The sequence below is a fragment of the Anolis sagrei genome, chromosome 3, assembly GCF_037176765.1.
Source record: "Anolis sagrei isolate rAnoSag1 chromosome 3, rAnoSag1.mat, whole genome shotgun sequence".
In the NCBI taxonomy this organism is placed as follows: Eukaryota; Metazoa; Chordata; class Lepidosauria; order Squamata; family Dactyloidae; genus Anolis; species Anolis sagrei.
In genome coordinates, this window is record NC_090023.1 from 13,399,072 (window position 1) to 13,415,398 (window position 16,327).

Below are 16,327 nucleotides of genomic sequence, written 5' to 3' on the forward strand. Positions count from 1 at the left end.
GTGGCGGCGGGGGAGTGGGGTTGCGTGTGTGTATGTGGCGGCGGGGGGAGTGATGGAGCGTGGGGTTGCGTGTGTGTGTGCGGCAGGGTGTGTGTGTGTGCGGGAAGCGGCGCGGCGGGGCTTGGAGTGGGCATGGTTTCCGCAGAGGGAACGTTGGCCGGAAGGCCATGTGCGTGCGCCAGGGAACTTGTGGCTGGGCGCCAATGCGCATGCTCAGTTGTTTTGCCGTTTTGTGAGTGTGTTGTTGTGTTGTTTTTCATTTTAAGTAGATATGTTTGTACCTTGTGGGTTGTGTTATGGGCACGGGGATTTTAGTTAAGTTTCGTTGGGGGATTTTTGAGATTTGTTTTGCCATTTTGTGAGTGTGTTGTTGTGTTGTTTTTCATTTTGAGTAGATATGTTTGTACCTTGTGGTTTGTGTTATGGGCACGGGGATTTTAGTTAAGTTTTGTTGGGGGATTTTTGAGTTTTGTTGTTTTGCCGTTTTGTGAGTGTGTTGTTGTGTTGTTTTTCATTTTGAGTAGGTATGTTTGTACCTTGTGGGTTGTGTTATGGGCACGGGGATTTTGGTTAAGTTTCGTTGGGGGATTTTTGAGATTTGTTGTTTTGCCGTTTTGTGTGTGTTGTTGTGTTGTTTTTCGTTTTGAGTAGATATGTTTGTACCTTGTGGGTTGTGTTATGGGCACGGGGATTTTGGTTAAGTTTCGTTGGGTTTTTTTTTTACTTTGGTTTTTTTGCCATTTTGTGAGTGTGTTGTTGTGTTGTTTTTCATTTTGAGTAGATATGTTTGTACCTTGTAGGTTGTGTTATGGGCATGGGAATTTTGGTTAAGTTTCGTTGGGGGGGTTTTGAGTTTTCTTTCCTCGTTGGATGCCCCTAACAAATTTATATATATAGATTGTCCTAATTCCAACAGACCTCACTACTTCTTAGGATGCTTGCCATAGATGCAGGCGAAACATCAGGAGAAATGCCTCTAGAACATGGCCCTATAGCCCGAAAAAATCCACAAGAACCTAGTGATTCCAGCCAGGAAAGCCTTCGACAATACATAATGATTACAGTTTGATGTCCTTTCATGATACCAAAAAATATCAATATGCAGAAAACAGAAGTTATGTCCAGAAGGAGCTAAGGGCACAAGTATAAATCTGAGCTATTTTCCATGGTCAGTTTGCAATCGTTGTTTTTGCAGCAGCCTCAAGAAGCCACTATGAATGCAAAACAATAAATAATCATTCCACCCTTTATGGATCCACCAAGCTTATAATTAGAGTTTCTGTACAGAATAAATACTGCTACAAACACAAATAGTTCAATAAACCTATCAAAAACAGAGGCAGAGTTGCATTATGCTCAGGCTTGTCTGGAGGAAAAGTGCTTTTAAGAAATTAACATCCTCCATTTCCTTTCTTTTTTATTTTAAGAATGATGAGAGAGATTGGAGTCTAGGAGACAAAAGAGCAAACATCCAGTAACAAATGGCATTCTTGATAACAATCTATTAGGAGGAAAATTGCAGAGAAATGAGAACCTGGTGGATAGCAATGTTTATTAGACGAATGAAAATAGCATTGCAATTTGGAATCATGATAAATGACCAACATAATAGTGGCTGAGAGCAAGGCCAGGGCAACAACATAGGGAGAATAGATTGAGTATCCCTTATCTGAAATGCTCAGAACCAGAAATGTTTCAGATTTTGGATTTGCTTTTCCAATACCTGTGCAGGTTGAGGATCCCTTATCCAGAAACCCAAAGTACCCAAAATCCAAAATTGTTCACATGGGTGGCTGATTTAGTGATACCTTTGCTTTCCGATGACTCAATGCACATATGAATTTGGAGTGGCTAATATTAAAATGACTGTCTTGCCCAGAGGGTCCCACTGAGTTGGCTTGGTGCTACTAGTGCCATATGAGTAAAAGGAAAGACAAGATGTTTGTTCCCTTCCACATTCACTGTCATGCCAACAGTAAGTAGCTCTCTACCAACTTTGAAAAATGCTATAGTGCTGGACTGGTTCCTTGTTTGGCAGTGGGGACAGTGGAAGGAACGGGGACCACAGCTGAAGGGAGCTAGGTCTTCTGGATGGAGTGAAAGAAGAGAAGAGAAGGGTGGAGACCTATCCAGCTACCTACTCCTGCCACCTGGAGCTTTTGGGAGGGCCAGGAAGCTTTACCTGTCTGGGAGACAGTAATTTTGATGTCACCTCTTCTCTGATGGTTTCACCTGGTACAGTTGAGACCTCATGCACCCCCCCCCCCCAGTAATGCTTTTGCCTTGACTTACTATAACTTTCCTGAATCCTCCTTGCATGGGCATTCTCTATCACAGGCAAGACTTGCAGGAATGAGGGAGAGAGACTTCTCCACTGTGGCCCCCCGAGTTTGGAACTCACTACCGGATGAGATTAGGCAAGCCCCCACTTTAGCAGCCTTCAAGAAAAATTTGAAAACTTGGCTCTTCCGATGTGCCTTTGGAGAGTGACCACTTATCCTATTTCTGTTTGTTCCATCCACAGTGTTGTCCCTATGATGCACTTTCCCCCTTCTTAAACTGAAACACTAATGTTCATTCTTTTTTGGGCTCCTCTCAATTACACCTTTTTCTATTCCTACCTCATTCAGGGTTTTATCATTTTAACTCGCCCATTTGGCCTGCCCATTGTGTTCGATTTTATATGACATTTATTTACTTTATATATATTATTGTTATTGTATGTATTTTATTCTGATGTAATTTTGTTGTCTGAATTTTGTATTTTATTCAGTTGTATTGTATCTTTGGGTTTGGCCTCATGTTAGCTGCCCCAAGGTGGAGATGGTGGAGGGGTATAAATAAAGATGATTATGATTATTATTCTGTGTTTTGTAGCAAGCAGAAAGAAGTAAACAAACATCTGGCTACATCCTCATAGAGTTTCCAAAACACTTATCTTCCATGTACTATTTTGGATTTCAGCTCTAGATTTCCAGATCATTGGACAATTCAGCAGAGGCTTCTCTGAAGGTCATCTGTCGGGGGTGTTTTGAATGCAATTTTCCTGCTTCTTGGCAGGGGCTTGGACTGGATAGCCCATGAGATCTCTTCCAACTCTATGATTCTATTCTAAATCCAAAACAGCTTGAGGAGTATAATTTGGGAATCAATGCCATAGCCAGATCCAAAATGATGACATCAACACTGAGATCTGTAAGGGCCCTCTACTGTGTTCATTGTGTTTCTGGCTATGGGGACATAGCCAGATGCCTTTCCAATCCTGCCTTCATGTTGTGAACCATGGGTTGTCTCCATGGCCTGAGCTTTGCAGTATACATGCAGCAGCATAGTATGGGTCTGCATCAATATTTATGTTATGCTGAAGGGATATTGGATCGAGACACACTTGTCTGGTAGGAACCTATTAATTTGGAGCAAAACTCAGTGGTGATTGATTTTTTTATTATAATGGCTGGATTACACAAATCTCTTGTCAGACGTGTTTTCCTCAGTGTTGAGTCACATGATGCTCCCGGAGCTCTGGCATCCATGACTACATCCTACTGAGGAGAAAAAACATCTGACAAATTTTAGTGACAGATTGGCAGCTCACTCTGTGCTGCTTTTTTGCTTCCTTCCGAGAAACATGTCATGTTTTGACCTTGGAGACTTCAGGGATCAAAACTCAAAGGCCTTTCAGACCATGTTGTTCAAAACCCATTACATCTCCCAATAGCCAGGAGCAGGAGTCTGATAATAAACAAACAACTCATCAGCCCACAATTCAGCCTCAGCTCCTATCTAATTATCTTGTTATGGACTTACATGAACCCAACTGTGGTTTTAAAAACTCGGGCATGCTAGAAATCTGCTCATATGGATTTTCTTAAACCAGCCAAGTGACTCTAGAGAGTGTGAAGATTTTAAATCCTTTATACCTGCAGAGTCTACTTTCCCACTTTGAGAAAAAAAAACCTGTTCTGAAAGTAATGTGGTTTTTAATTTAAAAAATATGAGTAGAATAAGGCAAATCTAGACACAATGACTTTTACTCAATGCACCTGGATGGTATGTTTGTAACATATTTTTATTTTATCAAGTGTGGGCATGACTCAACAATGAACCGCTGGTGGAACACTAGAACCCAATGGAACCAGGATTGAGGCATTTCCATGCCTGTTGTAGCCCCATGTAAAATCTAAAACTTGACCTGGAGGGTTGAAAAGTCATCCTGGATCAGAGTTTCAATGGATTCACATGCCAACACATTGCAGCATTGGAAAATCCTGAAGCCAACATTGGACCTTGCTCAATGGCATCTACTAGATGTTTTGGGGAACTGTCTGAGAAACTCCAGTGTCAAAAGAAAAATGCTAGGATATCAAAGACCTTTTAAGGTTCGGCCCAAATATTGGGAGACAACTGTTGAGGAATTTTTGACTGTAGCACTGTGACACCTTGCTAATTCAACGCAGTGGAGCCTGTAGCCTCCAATATATTTTTGGGCTTTGATTCTAGATAGTGTTTATTAACCCGTACTAAGGAATGTGTGGAGTGAACGTCCATAAGAATTTGGAAGGTCACAAGTTTCTTCAGGCCTATACCAAATCTATCTGGATTTCTCCCATTTGTGAGTCTTTGAACTATGGGTAGCAACTTTTCAGTGCAACATCTTCACACCCCGGACTGACTCCATCTACGTAGGTTGACCACTGGACCACACTGGCAACTTAAGATCTGCCTGTTCCAGTTGAATATGGGTTTCTTCCATCCTTCTGGTGTTAGAGATGGAAAAAATATTTTAAAATACTTCCAAGTCCATGAATGGATATGGAGGACCAGTTGTAGAAGCTGGCTGGACTACCAAATGAAGGATGCATCTGCAATGCAGTTTGGCACCACTTTAACTCCTATGGTGCAATGCTATGGAATCATGGTAGTTTTATAAGCTCATTAGTCATCTCTGCCAATGAGTGACGGTGTTTCATCTAACCACAGCTCCAAGGATTCCTTAGCATTAAGCCAAGAAAACCATTTTATTATTATTATTATTATTATTATTATTATTATTACTATTATTATTATTATTATTAACTTTATTTGTACCCCGCTAGCATCTCCCGAAGGACTCGATGCGGCTTACACAGGCCGAAGCCTCAAAACACAATACAATAGAGAACATAAGCACTATCTTGCACCTGACTTGAGGACAGCAATCCATTTTAGGGTTTAGTTCTGTAGAAGATATAAACCATAGTGGAAACTCGTCTAGATAGCTCTTCCCCTCAACTCCCATTATTTGCCATCTGCAATAGCTGCCTCACTTCATCTCATGGTGTGACCTGCTCTGCTATCTGCATTGTAGCTCCTTCTCCCCAGGCAACGTGGCTGTGAGAAGAGGCATCAGCCATGGCTATGCATGTCTAGCACCACACAGAGCTTTAAGCCTTCTCACACCCCGATGTAGCAGTTGTCACCGAGGGAAACAACGGAAGCTACACTTCATGAGCAAATGGAACACGAAAAAGTGAGATGCTCTTTTGCTGCTAGTTTGACAAGCCGCTAACAATTCAGGCCCTTTGTTGTGGGGCAGACCGCTTCCCATAGCAAGCATTTAAAACCAGGCCATCTGAAACCACAGCTGAGCATTAGGCTCTTTAAATTTTTCAGGAACTTTGTGACGGATGCTACTGCTTTCTTGCATTCTCCTTCGTGATAGTGATTGCTTTTATCCTTGTTGACATGTCCCATCTGCAGAAAATGGTCTCTTATTGAGAAAACGATCCCACAGGGGCCTCAGGAAGCAGACAGCCCGTCCACTAAAAAGCTATTGATTTTAATCTCCCCCAGAAGAAAAGAAAAGGGGACACTCAATTGCTCGGAACACAATTCCCTTACGAAGTCACTTAGACTCCTAACTTTGCTTATATTTGTATCTTAGGACTGAGGAAAGAGAGAGAGAGAGAGCGCTGTTCTATTTTAACCAAGGTTACTTAAAAGTAGCAAGGCTCCATTTTATGGGAATTTGTTGTATAATGTTGTAAATAGGACTAAGGGCCATTCTGCCGTTGGCAGGGGGGAAAAACCTTTCTATCCCACCACTGCGACCAATGTAAGGGAATTAAAGGACCAAGGTGCCCCTTCACACACCTGTGTGACCGGAATTTTAGTGAGGGATTAACTAAAGATATTAGAGACTGATGATTCTGGTAGATTTTGCCGCCACCACCTCAATTGTATTGTTTGAGAAAACAAAGGTGTGAATGTATTTTAGGTAATATGCGCCCAGGCTTCTGTTCTTCTTTATGAACTCCTTTACTTGCTGACTGGACTGTAGAGAGGTTTCTAGGCTGACTTGATTTCACTGAGTACGACAGATTGAGGCAGACACCAGTTAAAGATAAACTAGGAACAGGTTTATTGAACTTCAAGAATATGTCAACTCATAAAAATAAGTGGTACACACGCGTAATTCAGTTACTGAGGCTTAGGCTTATTAAATATGAGACTTTCACAAAAGGTGTAGCTTTAACTTGAAGTGAGTTCCCTTCTCCACACTATTCAACTTCTTTGAAACAGTGTGTTCCTGAGATCAGTCCCCCTGACTGTCTCACAGAGTAATCAGACTTTCTCCAGTCTACTCTTCAGGGCAATAAGCTCTCTTGTACTTTCTATTGATACAAGTTGACAAGTCTTCCTCACTGACCCTCCCAGTACAGTAACACTGAAGCCCTTGTCCCTTCCTTATTCCCTAACTGCTTGGCTCACTCAAAGCTTCCTTCTCCCTTTCTAAATTCTATTCTGCTAAAATCCTCTCTCTGTTCGTTAGAACCCTTCTTCTCCCTCTGATGTTAAATCCCTTCTCTCCTCCTGTCAGAAGTGACAGGCTTTTTCACTCACACCCAACTTCTCCCCTTGGTGCTTAAACCAATCAGGAGTCGGCTGACTCCTCCCCTGCCTACTTGCCTCTCCCAAGATGGAGACTCAGCTCTTCTAAGCTTCCCTATCAAGATGGAGACTCAGCCCATTGACTCTTAGGCTTCAGCCTAGTCGGCAAAGGTTAGATCTATTACAAATGTCTATTCAGAGAATGAGATGGAAATATATCAGAAAATATTAAAAAGAAGCTTGAACAAGATGTTTCTCAAGTATTGGAAAATCTTGAGAAAATGTATCCTGAATTGAGGAAAGGTGAATTGGACAGAAAATTACCATGATTAGACCTTGTAGATACGTTTTCCAATGCAGGACCATGACCCCCTACTTCTGCATCAAATGATATAGGAAACATTTTTTGAAACATAGCTGTTGCAAGGTACAGACAGCCCTCCTACATTTGCTGGGATTAGGGCACAGAACCCATAAGTAAAGAGGTTTTCCCCTGACATTAAGTCCAGTTGTGTCCAACTCTGGGGTGTGGTACTCATGTAGATTACAGGTACATATTAAAGGTAAAGATAGTCCCCTGACATTAAGTCCAGTCATGTCTGACTCTGGGGTGTGGTGCTCATCGCCATTTCTAAGCCGAAGAGCCAGCATTGTCCGTAGACACCTCCAAGGTCATGTGGCCGGCATGACTGCATGGAGTGCTGTTACCTTCCCACCGGAGCGGTACCTATTGATCTACTCACATTTGCATGTTTTTGAACTGCTAGGTTGGCAGAAGCTAGGGCTGACAGCGGAAGCTCACGCTGCTCCCTGGAATCGAATCTGCGACCTTTCGATCAACAAGCTCAGCAGCTCAGTGCTTTAACCCACTGCGCCACCGGGGGCTCCTAGGTACATATTAGGCATGCGCAAATGGTTCGATAGCACTTACAAAACTAAAATTCTGGTGGTGAACACTAGGGGGCGCTGGTGCTTTGCTTCTACAGTGTTGCTAAAGTTCTGGTGGTGAAAATTTCAGAACTCTAACAAAACTTTCAAAATTTCATTATTATTTACAGTATTTATATTCCACTCTTCTCACTTTGAAGGGTGTAAGATCACAGAACATACATATGTGGGAAACATCCAATGCTGTTTATACCCTAAAAAGACAGGCAATTGTACATAGATAGAGGTACATATCGACTTTTCCCATCTTTGGCATATTGGAGGCTTGTGCTTGGTTCTGGCCACGGGGGGTGCTGATGTTCTATCTCCCTACTGAATACTTCCTTCTTTTGATTGAATCGCTGGCATTTTTCTGACATTACCTTATGGCTGCCTTTAAAATAACTCCCTACTTTTAAGTGGTACCTATTTATCTACTCACATTTTGCTTTTGAATCACTAGGCTGGCGGAAGCTGAGCTAAAGGCCAGGAACTCACTCTGATCCAGGCTTCTAGCTGTCAATCTCTTGATTGATGAGATTTACTGCAGCTGGTGGTTTAACCTGCAGTGCTAAAGCCCAGCCCTATCTCTGGGTCCTCCAAAACAACTATATGGGCAACCTCTGGTGAAAGTGGACCATGGAGTCACTCTGGAGGTCCAAGAAATTCATCAAGACATCATATTAGTCAAATCCTCGAAGGTTTATCCCACAAAAGTGGAGGGCCAGCTCTATATTCACTCTGCCCACATAAGAACAAGATCTAATATATCAGAATGTGGATGCTGCCAAGTTTGTTATGAAGTAAGAAGCCTATTATAAGCCTAGTATGGAGCTGTAAGTATTCCAGAAAATCATTTCGTAGAATCTGGCATCTAGAAAAGATGTCAGGTAATAGGATGTTGTGCCAAAAGTGTACTTCAATCTAATTTGCACTAGTTTGTTGCAATCTCCAAGAAATGTTGAGCTTGTCTGATGCAATTCGCCACTTTCCTCAAGACTGAATTGTTGGAGGAAGTCTCCACCCGCCATCAGCACAAAGCAAGGCAATCTATTTTAAGAAGTTCACTCAGCACATGTATTGCCGACAGCACCATGCAGGGTATTCATTGTTCTGGAAATGGAGTCAAGTCAAGAGGCTTGTAGCATCTGCTTTTTTCTGCAAAGTCATATTTAGATCAAAAGCTTTCAACTAGAAATCAAGCATCCTTCCTGAAGTGAAACTGGAAAGTCTGTCATGTCAGGATATATTCCACAGTATGTTTCTGGTAATGCAAATCATACAGGATCAGTGTGATATAGGAGTTAAAGATTTAGGGAAGACTTCATTTCAGTTTGTTAATTGTTTATCATAATGGGTTTAACCGTTGAGCTGCTGAACTTGCTGATTGAAAGGTCGATGGTTCAAAAACATGCAAACGTGCGTAGATCAATAGGTACTGCTTCAGCAGAAAGGTAACGGCACTCCAAGCAGTCATGCTGGCTACATGAGGTGTCTACAGACAACGCTGGCTCTTCGGCTTAGAAATGGAGATGATCACCAACCCCCAGAGTTGGACTCAAATAGGCTTAATGTCAGGGAAAACCTTTATCTTTAGATGAATCAGATCAGGCCCAATCAAAGCAAATTAAACTCTTAGAATTGTGCATTTCCAGAACATGTTGACCCTAAGTGGAGCTTTCTGCTAATACCAGCAACAATCTGAAATGTAAGAGAAGACCCAACATGAGTCATTTTCACTTGGTGCTTGCTTGGTAGTTTTCCATTTGCAATAGGAGCTATTTCATGGTTGGGTAAACTATATCTAGCATCTTCCTGTGATTTGTCATGTGTTGATGTCATTAAATAAACTGATGGCTTCAGTTCACTAATGCTTCCATTCTTGAACTGAACCAAGAAAAGGGATACATTCTCCAACTGTTTTTTAGTAATATCTCCATCACAAAGGACAGCTTTTGAAGTATGATGCAGAATTTAATTTAAGAAGGTCAACTAGCTGCTCCCAGAAGAATGAGCAAATGGCAGTACATGTTTAAAGTTTCAAATGACTTCATCAGTCTGTTGAGATACTTCTTTTCTCCATGGGAGCTGTCCATGGTGCTGCTTTCTTCTATAGTTATCACTCAGCTCTTTCAGGCTTAACTTTTCATAGAATCATAGAATCAAAGAGTTGGCAGAGACCTCATGGGCCATCCAGTCCAACCCCCTGCCAAGAAGCAGGAATATTGCATTCAAATCACCTCTGACAGATGGCCATCCAGCCTCTGTTTAAAAGCTTCCAAAGAAGGAGCCTCCATCACACTCCGGGGCAGAGAGTTCCACTGCTGAACGGCTCTCACAGTCAGGGAGTTCTTCCTCATGTTCAGATGGAATCTCCTCTCTTGTAGTTTGAAGACATTGTTCAGTGTCCTAGTTTCCAGGGACGCAGAAAACAAGCTTGCTCCCTCTTCCCTATGGCGTCCTCTCACATATTTATACATGGCTATCATATCTCCTCTCAGCCTTCTCTTCTTCAGGCTAAACATGCCCAGCTCCTTAAGCCGCTCCTCATGGGGTTTGTTCTCCAGACCCTTGATCATTTTAGTCACCCTCCTGTGGACACATTCCAGCTTGTCAATATCTCTCTTTTGCAGATTTGATTATTCATGGATTAGATTAATATGGTTTCTCCAGAATCTCCAGTTCTGGGGTTATTGTATTTTATAAATTGGCCTTGGAGTTACAGTAAAGGATCTGGAGATTCCTAAAGGGGTGTTCTCCCAACAAAAATAAATAGTGGGTTTTTGTTTGTTTGTGTGTTTTCCACTTTCATGGGGATCCTATGCCCCTATTCCCTGCAAAAGTGGGGGGGGGGGAGCTGACTGTACTTCATTTATTTATTTATTTCCCACATTTCTAACCCATCCTTCTCAATTCCTGAGGAGGGACTCAGGGTGGCGTACACCAGCAACAATTTGATGCCGCAAGATAAACAAAATATAAACAAATATAACTACGGTTTAAAACAGTAAATAGAACATTAAGTTAAAAACATGTTAAAAACATTGACATCAATCCATATAGCCAATTCCAGTCCAATTCAACATCCAAAGTGCTGTCATGCTTGCTGTCCAAAGACCTTGTCCCACAGCCAAGATTTAACTACAAGAGAAAAGATTCCATCTGAACATTAGGAAGAATTTCCTGACTGTGAGAGCCGTTCAGCAGTGGAACTCTCTGCCCCGGAGTGTTGTGGAGGCTCCTTCTTTGGAAGCTTTTAAGCAGAGGCTGGATGGCCATTTGTCAGGGGTGATTTGAATTCAATATTCCTGCTTCTTGGCAGAATGGGGTTGGACTGGATGGCCCATGAGGTCTCTTCCAACTCTTTGATTCTATGATTCTATGATTCTTCCTAAAAGGAAGGAGGGAAGAAGCTGACCTGATCTCATTGGGGAGTAAGTTCCACAAGCATGGGGCCACCCCGAGAAAACTCTGTCCCTTGCGAGGCTGGCAGGACAAAGAGCAGGGCCTCCCTGGATGATCTTAAACTGTGAGGTGGAACTTAGAGGGAGATACGTTCGGACATGTTTAATAATTCTGCAGCTTCTTAAAGTCCCCCTGTTTGAAAAACAGCTTTCCTTCTGTATGACTGTCATTTTGGATCAACCTCTGATGCTTTTTGCAAGTACTGAACTTCAGGAATTGCGATGATGTGAAAGGGCCACATTCATGGGCTGGGAGAGCAAAGGAGGCAGAATTAGAGCCTGCCACTTATATAGACAATGGTGAAAATTGCCACAGAGAGAACAAGTCTCTATGGCAATTCCCCCTTCCTCCATATGTTCCTTCAGGCAAAGTATGGAGCTTTGAAAAGGCATCTTGTTACCAGTTTGATCATGTTAGTTGAGGCTTCTATGAGTTGAAGTCCCAAACCTTTGGAGGACCAAATGTTAAAAAACTATTATACTACATCATTCTGTCTTTCTATAGAAAAGGCAATATCACCTGGGATGGTCGGTAAGGGATCACATTTCCAAAAGTGCATAAATAGAGAAGCACACCAAGGAAAAAACTGGGTAAGGAGTTTCCCTGGATATTCGAGTTTGTCTCTTCAGCAGAAGGTTTTATGTACAGAAGTATTAAAAAAACCCCAATATTTATTTGTTTATTTATGACATTTATATGCCACCCTTCTCACTCCAAAGGGTACTCAGAGCAGCTTACAAGATATATATACCGCATTGAGTCGCCTGTTAAGGGCTGAAAAATGCGGTATAAAAATGAAGCAAATAAATAAATAAATACATACAACCATATTATATTATTAGCATAGCACAATATCAGTATTATATATTACTATATTGTACTAACCATGGCGAAAGAAGAAAGTGCAAAAGCTGGATTGCAGTAGGTAAAGGTAATAATAATAATAATAATAATAATAATAATAATAATAATAATAATCTTTATTTATACCCCACTACCATCTCCCCAATGGGGACTTGGGGCAGCTAACATGAGGCCAAGCTCAGGAATAATAAAACAAAATTAAATCTAAAACAATAAAAAATTAAACACAACAAAATACATATTGCAATACATAATACTTCTCATTCTTAGAGGTTGTGAGGACTGGTCTATGATGGGGTGCTGAATTTACTCCATATTCAAAGGAATTATCTGAGGCATTGGACCTATTTGGGTAATGGTGCTTGATACATTGGATACTCACCTGGAGTACATTTCCATTTTAATGAATGAGAGACCTCTAAGAGTCCTTCCACATGGCCCTATATCCCAGAATATCAAGGCAGAAAACCCCACATTATCTGAGTGTGGACTCAGATAACCCAGTTCAAAGCAGATATTGTGAGTTTTTCTGCCTTGATATTCTGGGATATAGGGCCATGTGAAAGGGCAAATTCAACACCCCATCATAGACCAGTCCCCAACAACCTCTTAGAGTTTCAGTCAGTGTTACAGTAAGTCCAAGCCAACTTGATGTCAAATAACAATCAATTTCAAAATCTTTACTGAGAAGGCAGGTAAGTTATACTGTCAAGTCCAGTACTATTTCTCATGTGGGCTATCTCTCCGCAAGAGAGACTCTCTTATCATCAAGCAAGTAAAAGTGTTATAGATTCCAACATCTGGAAGGAGTAAGTGGGTAAGAGTGCTATACTAATATCTAAAATGTTTCTTTTTTACATCTGAATTAATGTTCTTAGTGACATTTTTTCTTTCATCAGGTTGAAAAGATGGACATGTGCACCTATCTACAATAATTAAAATGTTTAATTTAGGTGGGACTGTATAATGTTTAAATCATAGAATCATAGAATCTATCATAGAACCAAAGAGTTGGAAGAGACCTCATGGGCCATCCAGTCCAACCCCCTGCCAAGACGCAGGAATATTGCATTTAAATCACCCCTGACAGATGGTCATCCAGCCTCTGTTTAAAAGCCTCCAAAGAAGGAGCCTCCACCACACTCTGGGGCAGAGAGTTCCACTGCTGAACAGCTCTCACAGTCAGGAAGTTCTTCCTCATGTTCAGATGGAATCTCCTTTCTTGAAGAACTTGACTGATTTAGAAGTTGAAGAACTGACTGATTTAGAAATACAGTAATTTGATCCAAGATTCCCCTATGGATGGTCCTTTGCTTCATCTTGGGGTGTGGCATATTGATGAAACTGATTCTTAAAAGTACATCCAAAAGCATCTTTCAGTGTTAGAGAGAAGCTGGGTTTCAATCTGAACTCCAAAGGAGCCATCTGAAGGTTTGAGATGTTTGGAGGATAGGTTTCAGCATGTTGGAGAGCTCCATGGAATTGGAAGAGACCTTGTGAGCCATCCAGTCCAACCCCCTGCCAAGAAGCAGACCTCCAAACTTTTTCAATTTGCACCCCCTTGCATTTTTCATCATCTCTGGACTAAAACTAAGAGCAGATTTACGTTTCCTTGACATCAGAGCTATCAACCTCCACAGCAAGAGGTAACACCAGTCCTTAGAGCTGCCCACCCTGCTCTTCCCCTCAACAGGCACGGCTCAGTTATCAACACCTTGCTTAACTAAGATTTCCAAGAATGGCTAAGCATTAAACCTTCTGACCCTTCCTGTTCACAAGAAACCTTATCAACATCGTTAAGCTACACATCAAGGGTTCCATTTTTCCTCTCAATGGGATGCCCACATTTCCCTCTCTCTGTCATGCTGACATATTCTTAAGAGCCCAGATCTTAATTGGCTCTCTGTAAGGTCATCATCCAAATTAGTTTCACCAAAAGCAATCGACTCTGCTAGGGGACTTGACAAATTGCCATCCTCCAATTTGCCACCGTCAATTCAAACTGGAGACTCAGCATGAGCGATGTAGATGGCAAATGAATGCACTTAAGGGGAAGGGAGTACTATTAAAAAACTAGGGTCTGGACTCCTCAGTATATAATCTGAGCATAAGAAAGGTTCGTAGCTAAGATGTTGCATGCATACACAGTTACCCAAAGCAAATAGGAAACATAACTGCACAGATACGGGCATTTCTCTATACCTTTCTAGGAGATTTTTTAATATTAAAAAAATTCTTGTATTTGGTCTCTCCAGCAAAGCAAGAGAAAAAGGAGAAGCCCATGGCTACTGCACACACAAGAATTTCTATGTTTACACTGGAACAATGAAATCACGTGCCAAGTTTTACTTTTTCATCACTTAGGAATGTCTATCATCTCCAAGAGATGCACTTCAATCACTTCCAAGATCCACCCAGAGGAAAAGTGTTCCTGCCATACATCAAGGGAACCACTGACCGCATAGGGAAGCTGATGAGGAAACACAACATACAAACTATCTACAGACCCACCAAGAAAATCCAACAAATACTACGTTCAGCAAAGGACAAGAGGGATCCTCTCACCTCTGCAGGAGTCTACCGTGTACCATGCAGCTGTGGACAAGTCTCCATAGGGACCACCAAATGCAGCATTGCCCAAACAAGAATCCAGGAACATGAAAGGCACTGCAGACTACTCCAACCAGAGAAATCAGCCATAGCAGAGCACCTGATGAACCAACCTGGACACAGCATATTATTTGAGAACACAAAAATGCTGGACCACTCTCACAACCACCATGTCAGACTACACAGAGAAGCCACTGAAATCCACAAACATGTGGACAATTTCAACAGAAAGGAAGAAACCATGAAAATGAACAAAATCTGGCTACCAGTATTAAAAAATTCTAAAATTGCAACAGCAAAAACAGCAGAGAGAAAAACAGGCAGGGACATCTAATCACCTTTCAAGAAGAGTTTGCTCCAGGCACAGTCAGCCCATTGTATGCTAATCAAGGTGGTCAGTTGAAAGATTCACACCTAGCCCAACTTACAAAAGCCCTTTGTCTCACCCTGGTCATTCCACAGATATATAAACCCCTTTTTTTCCCAGTTCCAGCAGACCTCACCTCTGAGGATGCTTGCCATAGATGCAGGCGAAACGTCAGGAGAAATGCCTCTAGAACATGACCATATAGCCCGAAAAAACCCACAAGAACTGACTTCCAAGTTTGTTTGTTTCTTTTTCATTGGAGGGGAAGCTTTATGAGAGCAGTTCCTGGCTTCTAAATGTTGAGAACTTGCCTTCCAGTCACGTACAACAGATTTGACATGGATTCTATCTATTCGTTGCTTTGAAAGATCTCTATTATCTCTATTAAAATTTTCTCCTCCAGTTCTTCCACCAACATTTCCAGTTCTTCTCTACCACAATAAGAGATAAAAATCCCCAGAGACTTTTAAGACCAACCATATTATTTCAGCACAAGTTTCATGGGCCATGGAGCACTTGTTCAGATACATTGAAACAGCTTGGCACAACTGGGCATATGTCACAGTAAACTTGATGAGCCTTAAAATGGCTAGAGCATTCTTTACTCTGTTTATAGCAAAACAGGTTACCAGGGATATCTCTCTGAAAATTGCTAGTGCAGAATAAAGTTTAGGAACAATTATTTATTTATTTATTTATTTATTTATTTATTTATTTATTATTTGCACTTGTTAACCGCCACTCTCAGCCCGAGGGCGACTCGTGGCGGTGTACAGAACATAGAAAAGACAACAATTTACAATAGATCAAGACCATAACACAACATCTAAAAATCCGCTTCGTCTAGTTTGGGGTCATAATCAATCTCATAGTCAAAGTCCATTCCGGTGGTCATTCCAAAAAACATAGCACTTAGTTGAAGGCCTTTTCGAAGAGCCAGGTTTTCAGGCCCTTGCGGAAGGCCATGAGGGAAGGCGCCTGTCTGATTTCAGCAGGGAGGGAGTTCCATAGCCGGGGGACCACCACCGAGAAGGCCCGCTCTCTCGTCCCCGCCAGGCGTGCCTGTGAGGCAGGCGGGACCGAGAGAAGGGCCTCCCCAGATGATCTCAGGGTCCTCGTGGGCTCGTAGGCCGAGATGCGGTTCGCAAGGTATTTTGGGCCGGAACCGTTTAGGGCTTTGTAGGATAACATCAGCACCTTAAATTGGGCCCGGTAGCAAATCGG

General features: G+C 41.9%; 1 protein-coding gene across 24 annotated transcripts in view; it reads right to left on the reverse strand.

Moving 5' to 3' along the window:
* The window catches only part of DLG2 (discs large MAGUK scaffold protein 2), a 1,355,349-nt gene that overhangs the window by 94,756 nt on the left and 1,244,266 nt on the right, over window positions 1–16,327 (reverse strand). The gene's annotated exons all lie outside the window — the stretch shown is intronic.